We start from the raw sequence: 10,770 nt of genomic DNA, 5'->3' as shown, positions 1-10,770 counted from the left end.
ATCGAGTGGTCAAAAATTCTCAAAATAGATACTGTAATTTCACAAATTTTCGGTGTACTTTTATTTTCGGTACTTTCGGTGCATCTGTTTCATACCTAAAATTTCAATACACCGAACAAACACTAACACACATAATCCAATAGGGAACTGTTTCTCTGCACCGAAAATTACTGTTCACCTAACCTAGCCTGTTGCCCTCATACCGAAAATATTGAGCACCGTAAATTTCTGAAATTAGAGTACTCGTTTCACCCCTAGTTCCTGGATGTAGCCCTGATTCGATGTGGTAGTGATGTGAAGACAACTCAGGTGAGGTAATGTTGCCATAGCGGTGGTTTGTTCTTAGCTCCATTGTGGACACTGCACCAGCGCTCGTTTGGACCCAAAATCCAGTCGCATTTTGGGTCCATTTTGAGGTGCTCCCCAGTTCCAAGGCGTCCGTAAGTTATGCAACGAGACGTTCGATGGTTGTTGTAGACCCCAAAGGAAACCTACTTGCAAAATTTGAGCGAAATCGGAAAGATGACCCAGCCCTGCTTTTTTTTAATTCTTATTTTTTTATTTTTTTATTCTTACTGGTTCAACCCTGCTTTTTCAAACGGTTTTATTGTAATAATAATATTTTTAATTTTTACCGCCCAGGACCACACAAAGTCCTTGGCTACAAAAAAATGAAAATCTCTCCAAATCTCTCCAAACCAAACTTCAAATTCCTTTCCAAATTTTCGCCCAAGAGGGCATCTTCAGGGATATGTGACTCCTATGAACAAAACAACAATATAACTACAGAAAAAGGTAATAATAATAACGTGGCAATATACCAGGAACATCATAACTAGTGCTAAGAATTGAGACTAACATTGTAGATAATGTCACATATTCAGAAACAAAAACAGAACCTACCCACAATATCGCACGCCAGGTAATAGCCTAAAACAAATGTCTCAACTTGCAAGATCTCAAGTCAGGTGATGATGGGTCAGCGTGAAGTGTATGTCTCAACTGGTGTGATTGCCAATTAGATGTGCAGGTGACGAGGCCAGAAAGAGAGAGAAAGAGAGAGAGAGACAGAGGAAGAGAAAGAAAGTGTGCGTATGCATGTGTTTGTGTGTGTGTGTGTGTGTGTGTGTGTGTGTGTGTGTGTGTGTGTGTGTGTGTGAGCGTGCGTGTGTGCGTGCACGTGTGTGTGTGTGTGTGTGTGTGTGTGTGTGTGTGTGTGTGTGTGTGTGTGTGTGTGCGTGAGTGCGAGCCTCACGGGTGGTAATTGCATCCATTCGATGAGATGGTCTTGCCCCAGTAACCATGAAAGGAATTTGAAGTTTGGTTTGGATAGATTTGGAGAGATTTTCATTTTTTTGTAGCCAAGGACTTTGTGCGGCCGTGGGCGGTAACAATTAAAATCATGACAAGGCTACAGAGGAGTCACGCCATTCTTATTAATAATAATACTACTAATAATAAATAAATAAATACAGTATACTAGTAATCAATCAGTACAATGCAAAGAAACCGCTAGAAGCAGTATGCGTAGTAGTCTACGGCCAAGATACCAGAAACCGTATCAAACTCAGCACGGGGTCGAGGTACTAAAACGATTACCAAACTAAGTCAAGAATTGACCATTACATCCCTAGCCCCGGCCAACCCAATTCTTCCTCGCTATTTCTCCTCCTTCGCACATTTTATCTCTTACTGGCCTCTGGATATCGTCAGAATAAATATTCGAAACATGTCCTGGTCCTCCACTTACGTTCGCAGATTGGGAAGTTGACCCAGTTTCCCTGGTGGCAATAGACGCGCTCTGGATTTTTCAGTGTGTGACCTGGTTTACACTGTGCTGAACCATTCTCGGGAATATTGAGAACACCTGTGCTATCCACCGTCGCAGCATAATTACATATTCCTAATTGAGTTAACAGAGATCAGCACAGCATGCACAACAGCGATGATTGGGCAACAGCTGCATACACATTAGCTTTTATATTATTTGGACAAGTTACTGGGTGCGATGCGCATTAATTTCCACAGCAGCAAGCGGACACATATGCCGCATTGGATATGAAGACCCTTGGTGTGCTTCAGCAAAGATCTTTCTTTGCACGCTTGAGCAAGTCAATGCATGGGTAGTATGCCCAGCAGTCAGCTTTGTGACTTGCAACTCGAACTTTGCACTGAATGATCACCAGAAAGTTAGCGATATACCTTATTCGATAACGTGATTTTTGGACTCGCCTCCAGGGAGTTGTCGTAAGTTGGGGCCCTCGTACGTGAAATGAGTCGCAAGAAATGCCCAGTTGGTACAAGGGAATAGTAAAATACCGGTATTTTTCTACTCCTATGTTCCCACGCCGAGTCCACTGTGCACTGAGTGCACGTCTTTTGCCACTCCCTGGTTCCCGGGACCCCGGTTCACGTGATTGTGACGTTTATCGTATTATAAAGGTATATTATTGTATATTATTGTACAGCATTGCATGAATCGGCCTCTCAGGCATTCGGCATATGCAGTCGCCCACAACAACTGATCAAGACATCTGATCCTACCATTCGGACACTATCCGAACAACAGAAGCAGCTGCACATTTTAATCAACAGAGAAAACAATAAGGACAAGAGACAAGCACTGAAATCAAATCGGAATAAGGTGCTGCAGAAAATTCGATCTCTCCTAAAGACCCAAGAAGACCAGTTCTGGCAGGACAAAGCCAACGCTGTTGACGCCAGGAGACCTGACGCCAGATCCTATTTCAGCGCAATCCGACAGCTGCGTGATCTGCGTGGGGGCAAGAAGTCTCATCGTATTCAGCTGGCCAATGAGGATGGAGAGATCGTAACTGGTCTACAGTGGAACTTGGACAAGTTCCGGGAGTATTTCTCATCAGTATTCTACAACTCTGACCTGCCCACGGACCTAGTAACCGAACAAGTGGTGTCTGAACCCCCTTCACAATTGAGGAGGTCAAGGCAGCTATTCTCAGTCAACGAACAAAGGGAGCCGCTGGGTGTGATGGGATAAGTGCAGCGATGCTGAAATCCGCCATGGACATCATCAGAACATGGTTAGCAAACCTCTTCAATGCTGTGCGGATCCTATGCCATTGCCCGAAACGATTTGAGATGCGGAGTGTTGATGCCAATTTACAAGCCTGGTAAGCATATGGGAATACCAAAGAGCTACCGACCCATCACGCTATTATCTGTGGTGAGGAAAGTGCTGACATGTATTCTGAACCGTCGAACGCGGACAGCAGCAGCAGACAGCTACGTAAGGGAGTCTCAAGCAGGATTCAGACCAGGCCGCTCAACAGCAGACGGTGTGTTCTATTCAAGAATGCTGTGTGAACGCGCAATGCTTGGTGATTGGTCATACTCAGCAGCGCTGCTGGACTTTTGTGGTGCATTCGACACCCTGGTTAGGAGTACAGCGCTGGACAGGATGACGGTGGCGGGGGCGCAGACATCGACTGTATCAGCATTGATCTCAAACACAACAGCCAGAGTAAAAATTTCCAGCCAGCTTGGAGAGGCCTTCCCCACGAACATTGGAGTCGTGCAAGGTGACCCGCTATCGCCCACTATGTTCAATATGTATGCCGAAGGAGCCATGTGGAAGATCGATGCAGTTAGTAGCCTTGCAAGAACTCAAGATGTACCCTCACCTTCAACACAATACGCAGATGATACAACTATGCACGCACCATCGAGGAGTGCTGTGGAGACCATGGTAGCCACATGTGAGCCGATCTTCAAAGAAGACAACCTCAACCTTAATGTACAAAAAACCGTATATTTAACTGCTTCCCGTACTGATGCATCGTGGAAAACGGCCAAGCTCCTTGGTTCCTTGCTGGACTCCACGGAGGATGTGGCAGCCAGGATCGGTGCAGCGAACCGAGCATTCGGCTCGATAGCATGGAAGCGGCATTGCCTGGACTCACGGCTTTGCATGTTCTCGGTTCTCATTGTTCCAGTGCTGCTGTATAACTGCGGGCTGTGGACCCTCACGAAGCGACAGGATGAACAGCTAGATGTATGGCAGAGAAGAAAGCTCCGTTGTATCTTCGGAGTCCACTACCCGCACTGCATATCCAAACAAATCCTGTATGAAAAATCACAACAGCAACCAATCAGTAGGGTCTGCAAGAGAAGACGTCTCCTATGGTTCGGCCATGTTGTTCGGGAAGGTCCGGGCACGGCTTCCTATGGCGCGCTAACCATGGCCATCGACACGTGAAAGATCAAGCGTCCACGAGGACGACCGAGGCTTCGGTGGATTGATGTGGTGAAATCCGACATCTCCCCTCTCGGACACACGCTCGAGGATTGCCTCGACACTGCACGGGACAAAACGCTATGGCTGGACTTCATTGACAAATGTACATCGGTGTAAAAAAAAGGCATGTACTTGTCATGTGCTAGAACCTGTATATGTTTTTTCGTATGCTACTCTAATTTCAGAAATTTTCGGTGCTCAATATTTTCGGTATGAGGGCAAAAGGCCAGGTTAGGTGAACAGAAATTTTCGGTACAGGGAAGCTGTTCCCTATTGGATTATGTGTGTTAGTGTTTGTTCGGTGTATTGAAATTTTAGGTATGAAGCAGATGCACCGAAAGTACCGAAAATAAAAGTACACCGAAATTTTGTGAAATTAGAGTATTCTTCCTGCTGCAATCTATTTCATGATGAGACAGTTGACAGATGCGTGGAACTCATTATTTGGGAGACATGCGACCTGTATTATTATGAGTCTTTATTCCACTCCAAATTGAAAATACAAAATAAAAATTGGAGGTATTACACTAACTCACCGGACTTATCATAGCCAAAGGTAAGCAGCATGGAATAATATATGGAAAAAATAAGGTAGAGAGAGAGGAAGGGAGAAAGGCGCATGTACCATCACAGGCATTAAAGCTCAGAGGTATCATGGCAACAGGTATTGCAGAAAGGGGAGCATCAGAAGTTGGCGAAAAATTCAGGCCGGCAAAGCTCATCACTGGGCACAACTTCCAATGCGCACCCACAGAAAGATCAAATACGAATACCCACAGAAATACCACAGTGTTTCAATTACAAACTAAAACGAATACAATAACATACAGAGCATAAAAAGCCCACCAGGGACAGCGAAGAGCCCTATGCTGCACCCAAAACAGATCTTAGAATGGCCATCGAGCCAAGGATAGCAGCCTGCTGCAGTTCATGAAGGTGCCGCTCTTCTCCACATAGCTGCTTAATTGAGGTAGCCGCTTCCTTCGTCAGGCCACCAAGAGCACCAACTATGATGGGCACTACGGACACTGCCTCTCGCTGCCAAATCTGCCCAATTTCCACAGCGAGGGGCAAGTACTTCGCTCTCTTTTCAGCATGTTTTAGTGTTACTCTATGATCCAGTGGCACACTGACATCAATAAGTTGAACTGACTTGCCATCGTCCCACACAAGATCCGGCCGATTTGCTCCAACCATCCTATCTGTAGGGATTGGCATTTCCCACATTAACTTACGGCCTTCACTATCCTCGACGTAGTGTGGCAAGTGGCCAGGGGGAGCAGGAGATACCAGTCTGTAGCGATGACAGAGTGCCCGGTGGACTATAGCGGCAAGACGATTATGGCGAGTAATGTATGCCGTCCGTGCCAACACGGGGCAGCATGCCAAAATATGGTCAACAGTCTCCCCCGTACCTCCACACAAACGGCACACGTCCACCACGGAAGTGTCGCCAATAACCGATCTTTGGTAGTTCCTGGTATTAACCACCTGATCCTGAGCAGCAAATACGGATGACTCCGTGGATGGACGCAATGTTGGAGACTTTATTATTATTATTATTATTATTTGCAATAAAACGATGAAAATATGAAGAAATGGTGTAGGGAAAAAATATATGGATTCAAACAAGTTTTCGTACAACACTCATCAGGAATCGTCGTTGTACTAAAGGACACTGAAACAAAAAATTGAACTATTATAGAAAATCTAAGTTAGAGAAATAACACTAAGAGCAACAACAGTGAAAATACAAGTGTGAATTTTAACAATCAAAGCGAGAAATGAACAAAGGAGAAAGGAAGGAAAGACAACGTGATAACACATAACAGCAAAACATTACACCTAGAACATTAACGGCCAAGCTTGGCCGCACTAAACACGACACGTTACTTGAACAATTTCAACCCAATTTTACTATCTGTACACACAAATTAGGCTTGTACAGACGCTGATAGATAGCTTCCAACACTTTTAACAGTAGTCCATAACCATGACGACCACGGCACAATACAGTGAACGAAGAGTCGGAATACGAATTGCAACAATCAGGACTAGCTAGCAGATGATTGTACACTGAAGACTTGCTACCACGAAACCTACGCACAACACTAACACTCTCACCGGCATTCTCACCATCACTCCCATCACTGCTCTCCGACTCACTTCTCATTCCGCCGTCCGTTCCATCCTCCGCTTCCTCTGTACTCTCTCTGCCTCGTCCATCCCGCCTGACCGGGTCCATTGAACTCAACTCGGTCGTCACCCTGCTATCACGTCCCTCCTTTCGCCCTTGTCCGCTGAGTGCGTAGCTTATGTTGTAGTTGGCTGTTGATCGTCTTGGTCTTTCAATTATGGGCTTGGATGGTGGATTAGTTGTGGTTGCTGTAGATTGCGTTGTTGGTGTTGGTGTGGGAGCTACTGATATGCAAGGTGGGTCTTTTTGAGTCGGCATTTGTAGTGTTAATGCAGCTGTCAGTGTTGCTCGCGGTCTACATGGTCCTTCGTCTTAATCTCAGAGTCGTTGGTTCGGCCACAAACATTGGGCGCTACTGTTGCAAGAAAATAGAGGGATTGGTGTGCATGATTTAAACCCATTACTCCTGTCTTTACTTAACAGTGGTCCGCCGAACAGGCTACCGGTGATTGCAAACACCAACGGACTCCTTCTTGCCGCGCTTACCCCTAAAGCAATAATTCTAGCATGTCAATGATATGTTTTCTGGTCAAAGCTCGCCATTTAAGTTTCTTGAACACTAACGTCTCTTGGTCTCATGATTGCAGGCAGGAAAGCAGACACTAACACAAACCATTACTGATACTTGAGAGTTCATACTACTTACTGGCTAAACAGGCAAATGGAAGCTCCCTCGAACTATTCCTGGCCTCACTATGTCCTAGCTGGTTGCCATTCACCTCAAAGGCATAATGATTATCAAAAGACACTTGATCGGACTGTCGAGACCAGAACAGGCCTTTGGCGGCGGCAGCACCAAGTTTCTTGAGCACAATGGAGAGAGTCTCCACTTCAAAAGCATTTTGAAAGTTCAACAGTCTTGCATCATATCCATACGTATCGATGCAGTGTTTGGTGGCATTGTAATTACTCATCTCCAGCAGATTACGGGAAAAGGGGATTGTTGGCACAACGACATACAGATCATTCTTGTGGTACTGAGATGCAGCTGAATAGGGGAATTACAAACAGAGAAAGAAGGGGCATCAGCAGCACGCTCTGACAAACTTGAGCCATCAAATGTTGAATATGCTATGCTTGGATGACCACTACACCATAGCTTAGTGGTAGAGTATAGCTGGTTATCAGCGACGGTCCCTGGTTCGAGTCCCGGTGGTGACTGGCATTTGTTTTCTCCAAACATTTCCCGTCTGAGACTCCCCAAACTAATGTGTACCCCCTGGTATATATCCTTATTATTTTATCAGTGTCAATAAGAGTGCATACACAATAGTATGCAACTGTGGTTATGGGTGAGTGTGCGGCGCACTGCCTTCATTAGGTAACTTGCCTTCATCACGCTCTGAAAGCATGCAATCAAACTCAGAATTTCTCGTACGAGCCAATCTGGTTTTGCTCGATTCGTTCCAGTACCTACGCCATCTCTAAATTTTGGCGCGTGAACTCCAGTTCCATACGAAAGTTCATTTCAAACCAGAGGGAAAGTGCGGTGTTTGATTTTCCACAGTGCGGGGGCTGCAGCTGAATGGTGTAATGAAGGCAGCGCGCCGCGTATCTGGCCCATAGAAAAGAGATCACAGTTGCATACTCTTGATTATGGACTCTTGGTGTCAACCATATTCCTTTCAGGGGTGTCGCACACGGTATTAATCGTAACACTATTTGCCCCAGGTACCCCGTTAATCAATAAAATGCACTGATCCGGGCTCCAAATTTCCAAAATTTTCGGCTCAGCCATCCTTCCCTCATGAGTAAATACTTAAGTACTTCAAATGGCTTACCGCACCACAAAAATAACTTCCGACGCCCCTACCTTTCTCGCCCGGAAATAATGATATTTCCCCTAGCAAAAAGGGTGAACTCCCTGAAACACTGGGCATTGAGTAGGGAGAGGGGTTTTCTTGCAGGTTTGCCCAGCGAAAGCTAGATGGACTTCTCTCGTGCTCAGGATGGCAGTCATAAGTCAGTCAATTGTCATATCAAATCAGCAGGAAAAGATCCAACATCGGAGGCCATGCAAAATTCCCTAGTAAATAGCAGGAAATCTTTCGAACTTAAAGGGGAACTCCGGTCCAAAATCACCCCCATTTTTTATTGCGGAATCCATTAGAGTATGTCGTAAGTGGAAAATGGCGAAAACCGGAAGCTTCTACGACAAGGATAACATACCTAAATTACCAATTGCAATTTTCCATATTTGGCACGAGGGGGGCTCCGCCCACCCTGTGACGTAAAACGTTCTCACTGACCTCCAATTTTTTTATTCAAATGGTAGACCTGCAGAAATTTTGAAAAAAGGTATTCACTGTTTTTTCTTCAATCAATAACCCTTGTACTAGTATTCATTCGATCATCACGTTGGAGGAAGAGGAGACCACGGGAGGTGTGGAGGTGGACGCCACTTCGGATTCAACAACACCGAGGCCTTTTAGGTTCGAGCCGAAGCGCGCATCAGCGTCTGCGAAACTGTCTACAAGTAATATTTCTGAGACTACAAAACAGATGAACGTGAAGAGAACGCTTTGGTTGCAAGTGCTCGCGTGAGAAGCACTGCTTGATGCCGTTGCGGACAATGCAGCCTGATGTGGAGCGAGGTCGAGTCGACTTGTTGCTGGGAGGTTCCTGCAGCTTTCAGTAAACGCGGCGAGCAGGATGGGCTGCAGTGCGTCACGCAGCACTCAGAGTTTGCTGTTGTTTGCCTGCAAAAATCAGTGCTCGAGGTGGCATTGCTTTCCTTCGAAGAATTTCGGGCAAGGTGTGGACCGTGGTCAAACAGGTGAGGATTCACTGAATCGGTTTCATTATTTTCTTTCTTTCCATGTTTCATGTACCGGTACAAAGTAGATGGGAAGTGTTGTGCAATGATTTTGTGTACAGTATTCAAATTCACCAACTTCCATCACACAATCATGAAGTTCTATTGCACCCATGCTCATATAATTATACTGGTACAACGATGTTTTTCATTCATACTATTCCTAGCACTGTAAGTGTTTCAACTGTGTGTAAAAGTGATGTAAATTTGAAAAAAGGCCAAACTCTTTAGTATAGTAGCCCATAGAAATATTAACTCGAATCCGAAACTATTTACACTGAATCCATTTACTTTTACACAATCATGAAGACACTCGTGGTATGTGTATCTACATCTCTCCAACTGTTTTGTGCAGGATTTGGAGACATGTGGCGTATAGACAATACACATGGTTCACCCATGGATACTTTGAACGCAAGCAGCGGCGTGTGATACCGTCTTGCGTGGTATCGAAGATAAAGCAGCTGTACCCAGAAGCCAATGCAGATGCGCACTGGGGCTTTGAGGAAGCAGTTGGACATGATGATGATGATGATGATAATGCTTCTTGGCCTGGTTGACGTTCACATAATCATTGGTACATGTGCATGCAGAATGTAGAAAACAGTTGACAGACACGATTTGTAACTATTCTTGACTCGGGCAATATTTGTGTTTTCGGGTGGGCGCATGCTTTGCACCAATGCAGCTGCATGAACAATCTGGTAAAGTTGACAGATACAATGGCACAAGACTGTACTGTGTTCGGGAGCATGGGGTTGTGCCGGTGCCGTGGCGAATGCCGAGAATGGTTGTATGCACATCGTTCAACAGGTCCTTCAAGAAGTTGCAGGACATTGTCGTGCAGCTTCTTGGCCACTTTGTGCTCTTGGTGTATTCCAGCCTGTACCTGAGCACACCCTCCTTGGTTTTGGCGTGCGCTCTCCCTATATTGGCATTGTGGGACAGACATGCCGACTGTACCCGTGCTCTCATGCCATTGTACGAAAAGTGGACACGTCTTGGTGCCCACTTCAGTATGACAGCATGGAAATTTTCCAGACTACAAATCATACTGTACCTTGTATTTGTGGCAGTGTAGCTGCAACCGGAAAGTAACGCAATGGAAACTTACAGATAAAGAGAACCGAAATAACACACATGATAACGTTCCATGTACATTCCATCAATTCTCGACTTCACTGACTAGGATTTTGAGTAGAGGACTTTGAGTAGGACTGTACTCTGTAGTCGTTTAGAGCTACGTTCTGGACGGCACAAAATCATGCCGTTCACTTACCTCATCGTGCTCACGTTCCTGGAAGTAAATCGAAGATGGTCTGCTTTTGCTGGCAGCAGAGGTAGAGGAGCTACTAACTATTAGTATGACATGCACCGCCAAGTTTCAGGATGGCAGAGACCCTGGCTTCAAGCGTCGCTGCTGCTTCTGCTTATAGCCACCAATGCTTTGTGCAAACTCTTGTTGGAAATCTCTTTCATAGCACA

At 45.4% G+C, this 10,770-nt stretch overlaps 1 long non-coding RNA gene across 1 annotated transcript in view; it reads right to left on the bottom strand.

The window, feature by feature from the left end:
- Window positions 1-1,756: 1,756 nt before the first annotated feature.
- LOC135828599 (uncharacterized) overlaps window positions 1,757-10,770 on the bottom strand; it is an 11,215-nt gene continuing 2,201 nt past the window's right edge. Inside the window, exons 2-3 of the long non-coding RNA XR_010555719.1 lie at window positions 7,117-7,458; window positions 1,757-1,903 (exon numbers count right to left, since the gene is read on the bottom strand). This is a non-coding gene — a long non-coding RNA (uncharacterized LOC135828599). The remainder of the gene's footprint in view (window positions 1,904-7,116; window positions 7,459-10,770) is intronic.

This window comes from Sycon ciliatum, chromosome 12 (assembly GCF_964019385.1).
Source record: "Sycon ciliatum chromosome 12, ocSycCili1.1, whole genome shotgun sequence".
In the NCBI taxonomy this organism is placed as follows: Eukaryota; Metazoa; Porifera; class Calcarea; order Leucosolenida; family Sycettidae; genus Sycon; species Sycon ciliatum.
This window is presented reverse-complemented; position numbering and strand designations above follow the sequence as displayed.